Below are 11,779 nucleotides of genomic sequence, written 5' to 3' on the forward strand. Positions count from 1 at the left end.
CCTGCTGATCACTTAGTGGAGAGCTGCACTGGAGCTGCATCAGGACTGAAAACAATGGAAACTGGGTGGAGGCAAACTAAAAAGAAAAATACTTTGTGAGCATCTCTCATGAATGAAAATATGCAGGTGGTCAATGGCTGGTTGTAGTCAAAGATGTGGATGTGGTTGTAGAGTTTCAACTGGAGTAAAATTATTTTTACATTAATAATATGAATCTGAGTGAGATTTTAAAGAGGGGAGAAAAATAAGTTAGTCTGCCTTTAGCTGGACAGCTGTAGTGAACTCCCCTACATTTCAGGGATCAAACCACTGAAAATATAACTTTGGAACACCACATGCTAGATATTCCTAAGTACTATGTTAAATACTCTTATTCACGATTGTTCAGCTCTCAGCTTCTCTGAGCTGCAGAAGTGGGAGATGAGCATGGCCATGTGACTTTCTATCAGCCAGGAGATGAGCAGGCATCTGTCTTTGCCCTTGGTTGGAAGTAGTGTGCAGTGGAAATGCACTGCAGCAGCCTGGCCCAAGGCACCTCCTCTGCAGGTAATTCATATAGCAGTGGCCTTACTGCTGATGTTTTTCAGGATAGGAGTATCAAGAGGTGATGCTTATCATGCATTGCCTGACAGGAACTGACTGTATACAAACAAAAGCATCTCTGTTAAAGAAAGAATTTAAAAAATCTGAAAGTCAAAAGCAAATATTTGCTCATGGTACACAAAGTTATCAATAACTATATACACATACTGAGGACAAAGGACAGTATAATGGTTTGTTCTTGACAGTAGAAATTCACCTGTTTGGATTATGCATAAAACGAATCAACAATCTAAGGAGTTATAGAAGCAGTGTATCTCCAAACTTTGGATAGATAGCTTTTGCCAAGATTGCAAAGGTAAGACTAGCCATAAATTACAGTGCAAGCAGATTTGAGTATATTATATATGAGAAAGTTATTAACTTTTAACTGAACAGGCTTATCTCCTTCCACAGAAGACTAATCAAAACATTTCAAGACTTTTGTGAGCAGAAGAAAAATGTGTTTTTTCTACATACTTCTAGCTAGACTTGTAGTTAGCTTGTCTTTTAATTTATTCCAGAATATTTTTGTTACTATTTAGCAAAAATACATGTTTATGTTTGACCTGGAACTGGTATGTGGCTCTGCTTTATTAACTAGAAATTCTGATTTGGGACTTTGCCACCTTAATACCTGCTTAAGTAGACTTGGGCTGCAGATTGAATTCCCCATCTAAACCCACGGTCTCCATCTCCCAGGGCTGTTCTTTTTTGGAGGTAACCTCTGTACCTGGCATGTCTATACCTTTCTTGATCCTCAAAAACCTAAATATATCTCATCTCTCTGTTCTTTTGTAATTTCTCATTTCCCCAGGTTTTGGTTTATTCTTAGCTGCCAAGGTTTTGCTTTTCCTCAGGAAGGGAAGGGGGAAGCTTTCTGACCCTGCTTTTTAATAGATATAATCACTATTTTTTTCTGAAAAGAAGGGTGCAAGATGGTAAATCCAATTTACTAAGGGATATCACTACAAAGTCTACAGTACAGGCTGACTTCTTTCATCAGGGCCAGACCTTGCTCTAGAGGTTGTCAGTAGGAAGAAAGAGCAGTTGCTCCTGGGTGAGGCACCTAGAAACAGCAGGCTGAGTTTTTTCTTGGTATTTTCAATTTCAGTGTTATCCAACTTAGAGCTGCCTAAGTCTAGGTGAGGCATTCACAAGGCAGTTTGAGTGTCCTTTGTTATCACATCTCAGTTTTGAGGGGATGATTTCTGTCCTGCTGATGTGATGCTGGACACAGGGTTTAATCCCTTTTCATTTTCTTATAAAATGTCTCCTTGCATTCACTTGTACTGTGCACTAAATTCTGGTCTGTGGGGCTGGAGTAAAGACCCAGAAACATTTGACTCTTCCCCTTCATTTCCTTCCATCCTTTTATTTCCTTGCCCTGTTAGAAACTGTCCCTCGTTCCTGGATGAAGGCAGGTGGGAAGAAAACGATGGGAAAAGCCTGGAACTAGGCAGAGGTAAAAAAAAATTAGATACCCCTTCCCAGGAGTGAATGAGACTTCAGAGAGTATAAACAGCTTGTGTTTTGAAGATCTCTTCTACCCAAACCTGCTCAGTTGTCACCTGCACAATTTATTGGAAATACCGTTCCTCGTGTTCAAATTAATCTTTGAAATTGCTTTCCTGTGTACTTTTTCTACTTCTGCCATATTCTCTATGACTTGACACCTTGACAATTTGTTTGTTTGTTTGTTTTATTTGGATCTCGCAGAGGGATGGGCTATCTTTGTTGTGAAGCCAAAATGTAAATGTCTGGCTACTACTTTGATTTATCGGCTTAGAGTGCTGGACCAGGGTAGGAGAGGATGCAGTGTATATGCCACATTTATTTTGAACCATCCAAAGAAGTTTTAAAGTATGGATCACAGATATAAGCCAGACATATGTGGAGAAATATGAGTACAGCGGGTTAAGAATTAAGCTCTTGATTTTCTTCTTGACCTACAATTATATTTAGTATTTACCTAGAATCTAAAACCCAGCACTTTTCTGCTGCCTTGTTCTAACATATGTAAAATCTTACACCATGAATGCAAAATTCTTGTTTTATGTGCATTGGACATTGAACTGGCTGCAATACAAATGCCCTATCACTGCCACCTATGAATGAACACCAGCACCATATGCACATGTCAGAGTCACTGTTTGTTCAGACGTGTAGTGGGAGAAATAAGCATGATTAGGCAAACTGGTGCTTTTCAAACTGTTGAGTTGGAAGGTGTCTAACAGGATTAGAAAGCTCATTGAGGAGCTTGGTATAACCTTTGAAAATTTGGGCCAGCCTTGGAAGCTGGCAAGTGTGCCTAGACTATTTACAGTGCTGGGTGTTTAACTTTGTCAGAACAAAGAGGGAGGCAGTCTGAATAAATGTGATGCTCCCTTACTACTGTAACTTGGAAAATAATTTAGGGTTTGCTGTAAAATCTTTCATAGTCCCCTGCTACTGAATGCCAAAATCTTCAAAGGACAGTCTAGTAGGATCATACGAGGTTTTTAAAGGAGCTTAATTATATGATATCCAGATAAACCTCTAGCAGGATTTCCAGGAAGCTTAGGTATCAAATTTCCATTGGAATACATTAGAATAAGAGGGATCTGGATTCATTTTGGAAGAATTTCTTCTTCACTTACTTGATTCTGTGGTATTAGTAAGGGGAGAGTTTGGTAGCCTCATAGTGCTGAATTCTGCACAAATGCAAGAGAAAGGAGTCCTTCTTTGCCAATGCAGTAATCAGAAGAGGCAGGGAATGGGTGAAGGAGGGCACAAAATAGAAAGCAGACTTCCCAGGTAGTGTATGATGCTCCAGTGGAGTCTGGTTCACTTCTCTAATACCATGACCTTGGCTGCTGATGAGTCTACAGTCTCTGCAGGCCCTCTGAAATCTCAGTGCAGCTGTGAGGCAATTATGCCTTTTGAATTTGTTTGCCATGGGTATTTAAGGAAAAAACTTGGGTTGTAAATTGGTTTTTCTTCCTCAGTGCTTAGCTATTCCGTCAGGTGGATTAAAAAAAGCCATTTTCCTTGGTCTGCACCAGGTGAGCAGAGACTGTGGTAAATTGTAGCCACCAGGCTTGTTTTCCTGCTCTCCATGACCATCACCCAGAGGAGGAGCTGCCTGTTGTAGAAACTGTAATCACAGCAAACCTTGACCACCCTCTCTGAGTACTGAGGAGCTGAATTTGGTGCATTGTCTAAGGCAGACATGCTCATGCCACACAAACGACTACAGCTGTTGGGTGTCAGCTTCCAATTTCAAAGCCTCCAGCCCTCCTGGGGAAGGGCAGGCACTCTCTTGCTTTGGGAGGTTAACAAACTTTACCATTCCCCAGGAGCTCTGGAGGTCAGTCTTTCATCTGGATGCCTTGATGGATCAGACTGCCTCCCCCACCTTTCTCTTCTGTCCCTCTTTTCCTGGGGATTGTAGAAGACCATAAAATGCTTTGATAATTAAACAGGGAAAATTTCCACAACCCATAAAACATAAAAGGTAATACTAAGCCCAATTTAGCTCTCAAATACCTTTCAAATAACTTGTATTTAATGCATGGTAAAGGTGCTTGGTCAGTGCTCTTGAACAAACAAATCTCAGAGCCTGGTTTATAATGTTGTGTGTCCTGGCTGACTGTAGCCATTCTGAGAGCATTCCTTGGTTCAGGTTTCCATCATAAACTGCAATGTGGGAACCAGCAGAGGTAAAATAAAGAGCTGACCTGAAACTTTGCCCAAACCACAGACTGGACATAAATTGTTCTTTGGAACTTTGAAATAAGTTTTGCTTGTTTATATAATCCTTCTCAGTCAAGACTGCAAGAAATTTGGTAAAGACTGGCACTTGCAGCAGACACAGAGAGAAATTTGTGAGTCTGGAAAAAATTGGAGAATAGCCTGAACAGTGTTTGAAAATGACAGATGGCGTTTAGTAGTAATTATGTCAGATGAGTTTGGTTAGAAATTACAAGAAAGCATTCACAAAAGTCAGTGGCACCTGCTGGGCTCTTCAAAACTTTCAATGCAGGACAAATTAATGGAAACTGAGCATGGACTACAAATTTAAACCATTGTGTTTCACATACCTCTGCCATGGGTGGAAATGGCCATCCTGAGACCCTGTTTTATGGCTGGCCTATAATTGAATTGCAAACTGCTCTTAATATTTTGGGCCCAGTATGTGTTATGGGTAAGGTAATGTGTTCGGCCTGTTCAGCTTTACACTGGCCCATGCTTGGAATGTAGTCACATACCTGCACAGCAAGGAGCACCCACCAGCATCTGGGTCAATGTACGAAAGAGCCCAGAAGAAGCCATAGAAGACCTTGAGAGGTAGAAGCAGCCTCACGCATTTGGCCGTCTCCTTTCATACTCTGAGTGGTGGAAAAAACACCAGCGTGTCTAGAACCGTTGTTTTGCAACTCCCGCAGACAGTCTTTGAAGTCAGGAGGAAATTTGCTTTCCAATGGGAATACCACTGATGGGCTGGGATATTTGTGGCGCAGAAGATCTCAACTATTTTTTTTTTTTTAAAAGAGCAAGGTTCCATATTTCTATGAACTAGCCATTACCAGCCTTGGGTTGGAGAATGTGGAGCTACGGTAAGAAGATGAGAGCATAACAATGATGAGGAACAGAGGTCTGAAGTGGGGGATCCACATTAGAAGGATAAAGGAAATAGGAGATATGGGGCCAGGAATTCTGGCTATTGAGATATTGGAATTTTTTCTCTCCTTACTCTAATGAGAGATTTCTTACAGCAGCCCACGTGATAACTTGTTTCTATGCTGTCTAGTTAGATGTTTGCAAGGCCAAATTAAGGTGCAAGTGTTAAACTCTTACGCTTTATGTTGTTTGAAATCTGTTATCCTTGGAGTCCTTTTACAGTGCTTCCAATGATAACTTGCTTCAGATTTCCTTGTTGCAGAGCTGGCAGCAGGCATTCTCAGTGGAGACCAATGTTGTTTGCAAGGTAGAGGTTCACTCCCTTAGATTTAGGTTGACTAATCTGCCTAAAATAATCATCTGTGTTATAACATCCTGGCCTGATAATTCAAAGACAAAATACAATTCCCTCTGCCTTTAAAATTAATTTTGTTATTTTAGGAAAGGTTATAGCAGTGTCAGGATCACCTCTTGCAAGAATTGTGTCAATTCCAGAAAGAGTGCACTTAATGGAAAGCCTAATTTCCTCAGCTTTTAGTTAGACTATAACGACTGGACAAGATTAATATGTGAGTCAGCCTTTATTTCCTGAAGCATACATTTATTTCTGTGTTTTGAGAGGGAGGTACCATATTTGTATGAACCAGCAGCTGCCAACCAAATCTCTAGCTGTGCTTCCATAAACTGCCAGACATTTTCAGCAGTGAATTTCAAGCGAGATGAAGCTCAGGAGAGGCTAGGGAATATTTGAGTGTGTGAGTGAGACTGATAGCATTTTGTTTTTAAAATGAAACATTAAAGGAGATAAATATTGTGCTCCAGGTGCATGTTGAATGACTGTAACCCAGGGTTTACAGTCAGAAACCTAATGCCCCAAATAACCATCAAAGCTGGCCAGCTGAGTTGGGTGATGCTTCTTACGTGTATGCTCAAGCATAGCCATTTAGTCAGGGATACTGTTGTTTTAAAGACTGTTAAGTGAATTTGGGAGAAAAATGCATTGCAGATGTTTTTGTTTTTTTTTTTTTTTAATTAAAAAAATCCAGGAGCTTTTTGCTGCTGTATGTTGAAGGACTGGAGGTTAAGACCTTTTACATCCTCTAATATAAGTTATTGCTTCATCTTAAAATGAGCTTCATATGCTTCAAATGATCCTAGGTCATTTCCTCTAGACAGAAATCAGCATGGTGTCTAAGTGAGGATAATTAGAAGTAGGGGCAGGCATAACACAGTGAAAATTCAATCCTAGTTAATTTTAAGGAGCAAGATAGTAAAGAATTTAATTGAACATAACATATTTCAAAAGGTTTGGAAATGAGTGTTGGATAAAAAGGAAATTGCAGTAAAATTGCATAAATTTTCTTTAAAGTTTTGTTAATAAAGCCCTACAGGTATAATGGCTTAAGTATACCTTAAGTATACCTTAAGTATACCTTATGCCCCTGTACTTTTTACTTTTCAGATCTCCAACTAATCAAAGTTTTATTGTCACTGCCTGATATATGTACCTCTCCTTGCACTGAAGACACTGTCAAGATTTCTGTGGGTTGGGATGATATTAAAATCAGATACTCTTATGTAGTTGGAAAATGTTGAAGAATTTTAGCGCTAAGTTCAGTAGAAATGTTGGTCTCAGACTCAGGTCTGGGATCTGATGGGTCCTCACAGAAGACAGGGCTTCAGCCCAGGAAGGGTAATTATGGTTTCTTCTGTCCTTGGTGGGAAATGAGATTGTCCAAGAAGTTGATAATGTCTAAAATAACTCCATGCTGTTGATCTCTCCTTCTAGAGAAGAATCTCTCTATTAGGCTTATAAGCCTGATTTCCATTTCCCCTCATCTCAGCCCCCAGTCCTGATCTCTGTCCTGAAGCAACGTAGACAGCACAAATGGAACTTCCCAACAAATTAGCAATAACTTAGCAAAGGCAGGCATAATAATCAGTTTTCTAAAATAGGTTTTTTAGTGTTATGATTTTTCATTGAGTGTCAAAAATGTGTTTATTTTGTTCATTGGTTAGAAACATTATAGATCTGCTTCACTGATAAGTGGAAAAAATACATGGTTCAGATGTCACTTTACACTTTTCATCTGAGTGTTTTCATCTGCTGAAAGCATAAACAGAGAGGGTCATTCAACAGAATTTCAGTATCACTCAGCTTTGATTAAAATCTTTGCTTACATTCTTTTTTTAAACAGTCCTTTTTATCTATGGAAAATCTTACGGAGCTTTACAAATGATATACAACAGTACCATATTACTAGGTACATTAAAATGCCACTATCTCTCTAATCACCATGAAATCAGGCATCTTTCCCAAAAATCCCTAATTCAATAATAGAATAATAAAAGTGAAGATATGTAACACAAAGTTTCAGTTGAAGGGGTTTGAAAAAATGACTATGTTAATTAAACTTCCTTGCAATACAAATGTATTTAAAAGAGTGATCATTAATATCTGTTCTGGAACAAATTTTCACTTAATAAGCTCTTGAATTAGAGATTTACCAGAGTAAAAATGTTGATTAGTTGGAAATTGGAGCATACGGAATTGGCTGCTGCTGCGGCTCTGATCTTGGCTCGTCTCTGCTCCATGGTTTGAGAGAGATTCCACGTTTATGACATCCTTGAGACGTGGTAACATTATGAGCTGTGCTCTGCACAAGAGAAACACTAGGATATCCTTCTTGTGCCTGGGAATAAAACATGCTTGATTTGTCAAGGAAACCAAAGTAAAGATGCATGTGATAATGGAGATGAATTGACAAATGGTATTCCAATAAGGATAAACACTTACAGGTCTGAAGCTGCGCTGCTTTGGCTCCAAGAACACTCTAAAGCTGAGATTACTGCCTTGCAGAAGCATATTACTGCAACTGTGTAGAAAGGAAACACCTCATTATCAGGTCAAATAAATCCTCTGGGTAAAGGAATAATTTTAGGCATTTTTCAAGTGATGTTATCTCCCAGACTCTCCCATCTCATCTAGGAAAATGGACTGAAGTGATGAGATATGCAGCTAGGGAGCTGCATATCTCAGACCACAGATTTGAAAGGTTGACAGCGCTGCTGTCCATCCACTCAGAGGCTGCTCGGTGGGCTGAATTTGCAGGTCCTGCTTTGTCCCTGTTTGAACAAACTCTGTTATAAGACAGCATGTTCTAGACAAGGAAGAGCAGCAAGAATTTCGGGGTTTGGTTCAGTGACATGCAAGAGCTTTGAGAGACTTCAGGAAAAGGTGATAAAAAGTCACTGAAAACTTAGACAGAATCTATGAAGAGCTAAGACATTCAAGATTTGGAGACATTTAGAGAACAAATTTAAATGTGGATTTTGAAAACCTAAGGATATTAGGGAGCCATCAGAGTTTTTGTTGTTGTTGTTTTAGTTGTTGTTGTTTTGTCTTGGTGTTTTTTTTTTTTACTTCTTGTAGTTTGCAACATCTCAGCTTTGGTGGTGAACAGCAGGAAATAATACAGGAGATAATGGCAATATAGTAACATACTCGTAACAAACCCACAAACTACTAAAATTGATGAATTTCCTTTTATGAAGTGTTCCTTGAGATGCACGTCAGCAAGACAGATTCTGTGTGGGTTTCTTGGTTTTCTTTTGAATGGATAGAAATCATTATAAATGCCACAAACAGGTTAGGCAGCATGAAACAGTTGGATCATCTCTCACAAGCAGTTCTGGCCACTCTACAATTACAGGAGCAAATGCCCAACACATCAGCTTAATTAAAATATAAACAGATCTTCATTTCTTTTCTTGTTTTGTTGGTTGAACTGGTGAGACCTCAGAGTGCAGGTGCACACCTAACCCAAGTCCTTACTACTTCAGCCAAAATCTTGATCCTTCCTTATCGGGATCACTCAGATCACTCCTCCCTGAACCTAATCCCTAATGGAAGGAAAGTTGACCATATATGAGTCTGGGAACTAAACCTGTTCTGTTAAAGCTGTGTTGTGGAAATGATTGGTAGTGTGTTGTCTCTTTTCACTTGCTTCCATGCGTGACAAAGCCCTTCCATATTGGGACTTCACCCTTTTTTTCACATAGCTTGTTCATTGATGCCAGCGCAGGCTGGGAAACTGTGATTAGCATCCTTCACCAGCTATCTTCACCTAGTTTGATGCCCCTGCACTGTGGATTTCTAGTGATGCTGAGGCATCTTTTTCCTGAAAGAAAACTTACGCAAAAAGTGTAGTCAACAGTATATGATTAATCCATTTTATATAGGCAGAACTTCCAAATTTGTAAGAACTAGTGGGGGTTCACAACCCAAAGAGTTGAGGGTTGGCCTGAAATGTTCTGCATAACTTTTTGAATTTACTCTTTCTGATTGCTTAGAAGTGTTATTTATTGTGGTTATTGTGATTCTTTGATTTCAAAAAATCATGAATTTCACTTCATGTAGTGTCATGCAACATCTACTGTAAAATAGTAATTGCTACTAATTTTTGTTAACTGTTGCTGTATTCCTCTCAATTCTCTTGAAAGTCTTTATGGCTCTGTTTGATGGAAATTTGTAAAAGTACAAAGCTTGTTATCTATACCACACTTTCTGTTTCCTGCATGATTCTCCTTTTTGTTTCTGTTTCAGTAATTTCAGCCATTCTGATCTTTCTGTGACCAATTAGTTGCTCACTGACAGAGATCACACAAACAGAAAAACAGATTTTAACCTTTCCTAATATTTTGGAAAAAAACTGGATGAGGATTTTGATTCAGACCTGTAAGTATTGAGAATGTACATGTGGTTATGGGATAACTGGCGTTCTCACCATCTCTGTGCTGAAAGTATTCCAAGTGACTGCAGGCTTCGTATATATCCAGTTTCATCCCCAAAGAATGAGCTTTGAATTCTGAGGTCTGAGCTGAAAACATAATGGAAAGCTTATGAGAAGCTCAGTATGTAAACTAGAAATTCTTCTTTGCTCATTTTTCTCTGCTGGAGGGTGGGGAAGAGGAAGAAGAAACAAAAGCCTGCAAAATGATCATGCAAACACTTGAGAAGACAATTGAAATCCTGGTTTCAATAAAATCCTTCAAAAGAATCACTTGGGCTACAGGGAATCTCTTCCCGTATTTTGTTAGGAAACTGGAAACGTAATGTAGCCTTTAACTGATCCTGGTAACATTCCCCCAAAGAAGCCTGGATAATGCTACACGATTGGTTTAGGTTTCAGGTATTAGGCTGCAATAGCTGTCTTCAAAAAGAGTTGAACAATGCTGAATTGGAAGCCTCACTTGGCAGAATCTCCTTCATTAACAAAACAACCCTGAAGGAAGCTGGTGGAAGTTTTTGCAAGTCAGTAAAACTAATGATAGAAACTGTCTGCAGTTAACACTAAGGTCATATTATGATTTAGGTTGGTCTCAAATTCAGCCTCCTGCTTGAAGCCAGGTCAGCTCTGAGATAAGTCAAGGCTACTCTCAGGAATAAGGTCTTGAAAACTCCAAGGGGTTGAGGTTGTTATAACATGCTATAGTGGAGTTTATTTTGCATGGTAGTATTTTTACCTGTTGAGCAGACACATTGCCTTTGAGTGCATGTAAGAGAATTGCTGAGTGTGATGCATGAACTGGAAATAGTCTAGGTTTCCAGTTTCTGAGGTGAAGGGGAGAGGGAGCCAACTGTAGCTTTTGGATTTTAAAGGCTCCATAATTGCAGTTTTGGAGCCATCCACGAGTGTGAGCCATTCTCTTGAGTGATACAACTCCTTTAAATCACTCATGATTTTCCTCTGGTCAGACCTGTATTATGTGCAATACACTTGAGAGAAAACTGCTGAGGAGACATAGCATGGCAATGTCCTGTTCAAATGCTGTGATAAGTGTAGCTCTAAAAGGGCACTGATGAGTGCAGAGCTATTACCGCAGGCCTGGTTCCTACAGTATATCACCGTGTCCTGCAGCCATAGGGAGGAGGAGGAGGAGAAGATCCAGCAGGCAGGAATTGTGCAGCAAGATTGATTTATTTAATTATTTTACAAACCCTTTATAGACTTTTTTCTTCATAGTCTAATTGGACAAAGGACCAGCCCCCCCTTGGGGGTGATTGGCCAAAATCCTAAAACATCCATTATCAAAATATTTTCTACTATACCATAAACAAGACTTTCCAAGGTTGCAGGTGGCTTGGTTGTTTACATTCCCTGCTACCTCTTCTGTGAGAAAGAAAAATCTCTCACGGACTTAGAAAAATAACAAGAAGTCCTCACTAACAGCATTTTTGTACCTACAATTCCCCCTTTTTGTTTTATAAGATAACAACCCTACTATTAATCCTAAATAGAAATGTACATCAGTTATTAATTCTAAATATGTCCTTAAGGCTTTAACTATCTGACTCCATAACAAGAAATTTAAAGTTCAGTCTCTGCTTGTAGAAGGACCATCCCAGTCTCTGCTTGGTTAACATCCCGGTCACCATCAGAAGAGTCATTAGGCTGATGATCTACATTCTGGTTGTCATTTGGATGGTTGGCGTTCTGGTCATCATTTGGAGGTTGCCTGTTCTGCCTCTGGTGCC

Source organism: Corvus brachyrhynchos, unplaced genomic scaffold, assembly GCF_000691975.1.
Source record: "Corvus brachyrhynchos isolate BGI_N302 unplaced genomic scaffold, ASM69197v1 scaffold331, whole genome shotgun sequence".
Taxonomy (NCBI): domain Eukaryota; kingdom Metazoa; phylum Chordata; class Aves; order Passeriformes; family Corvidae; genus Corvus; species Corvus brachyrhynchos.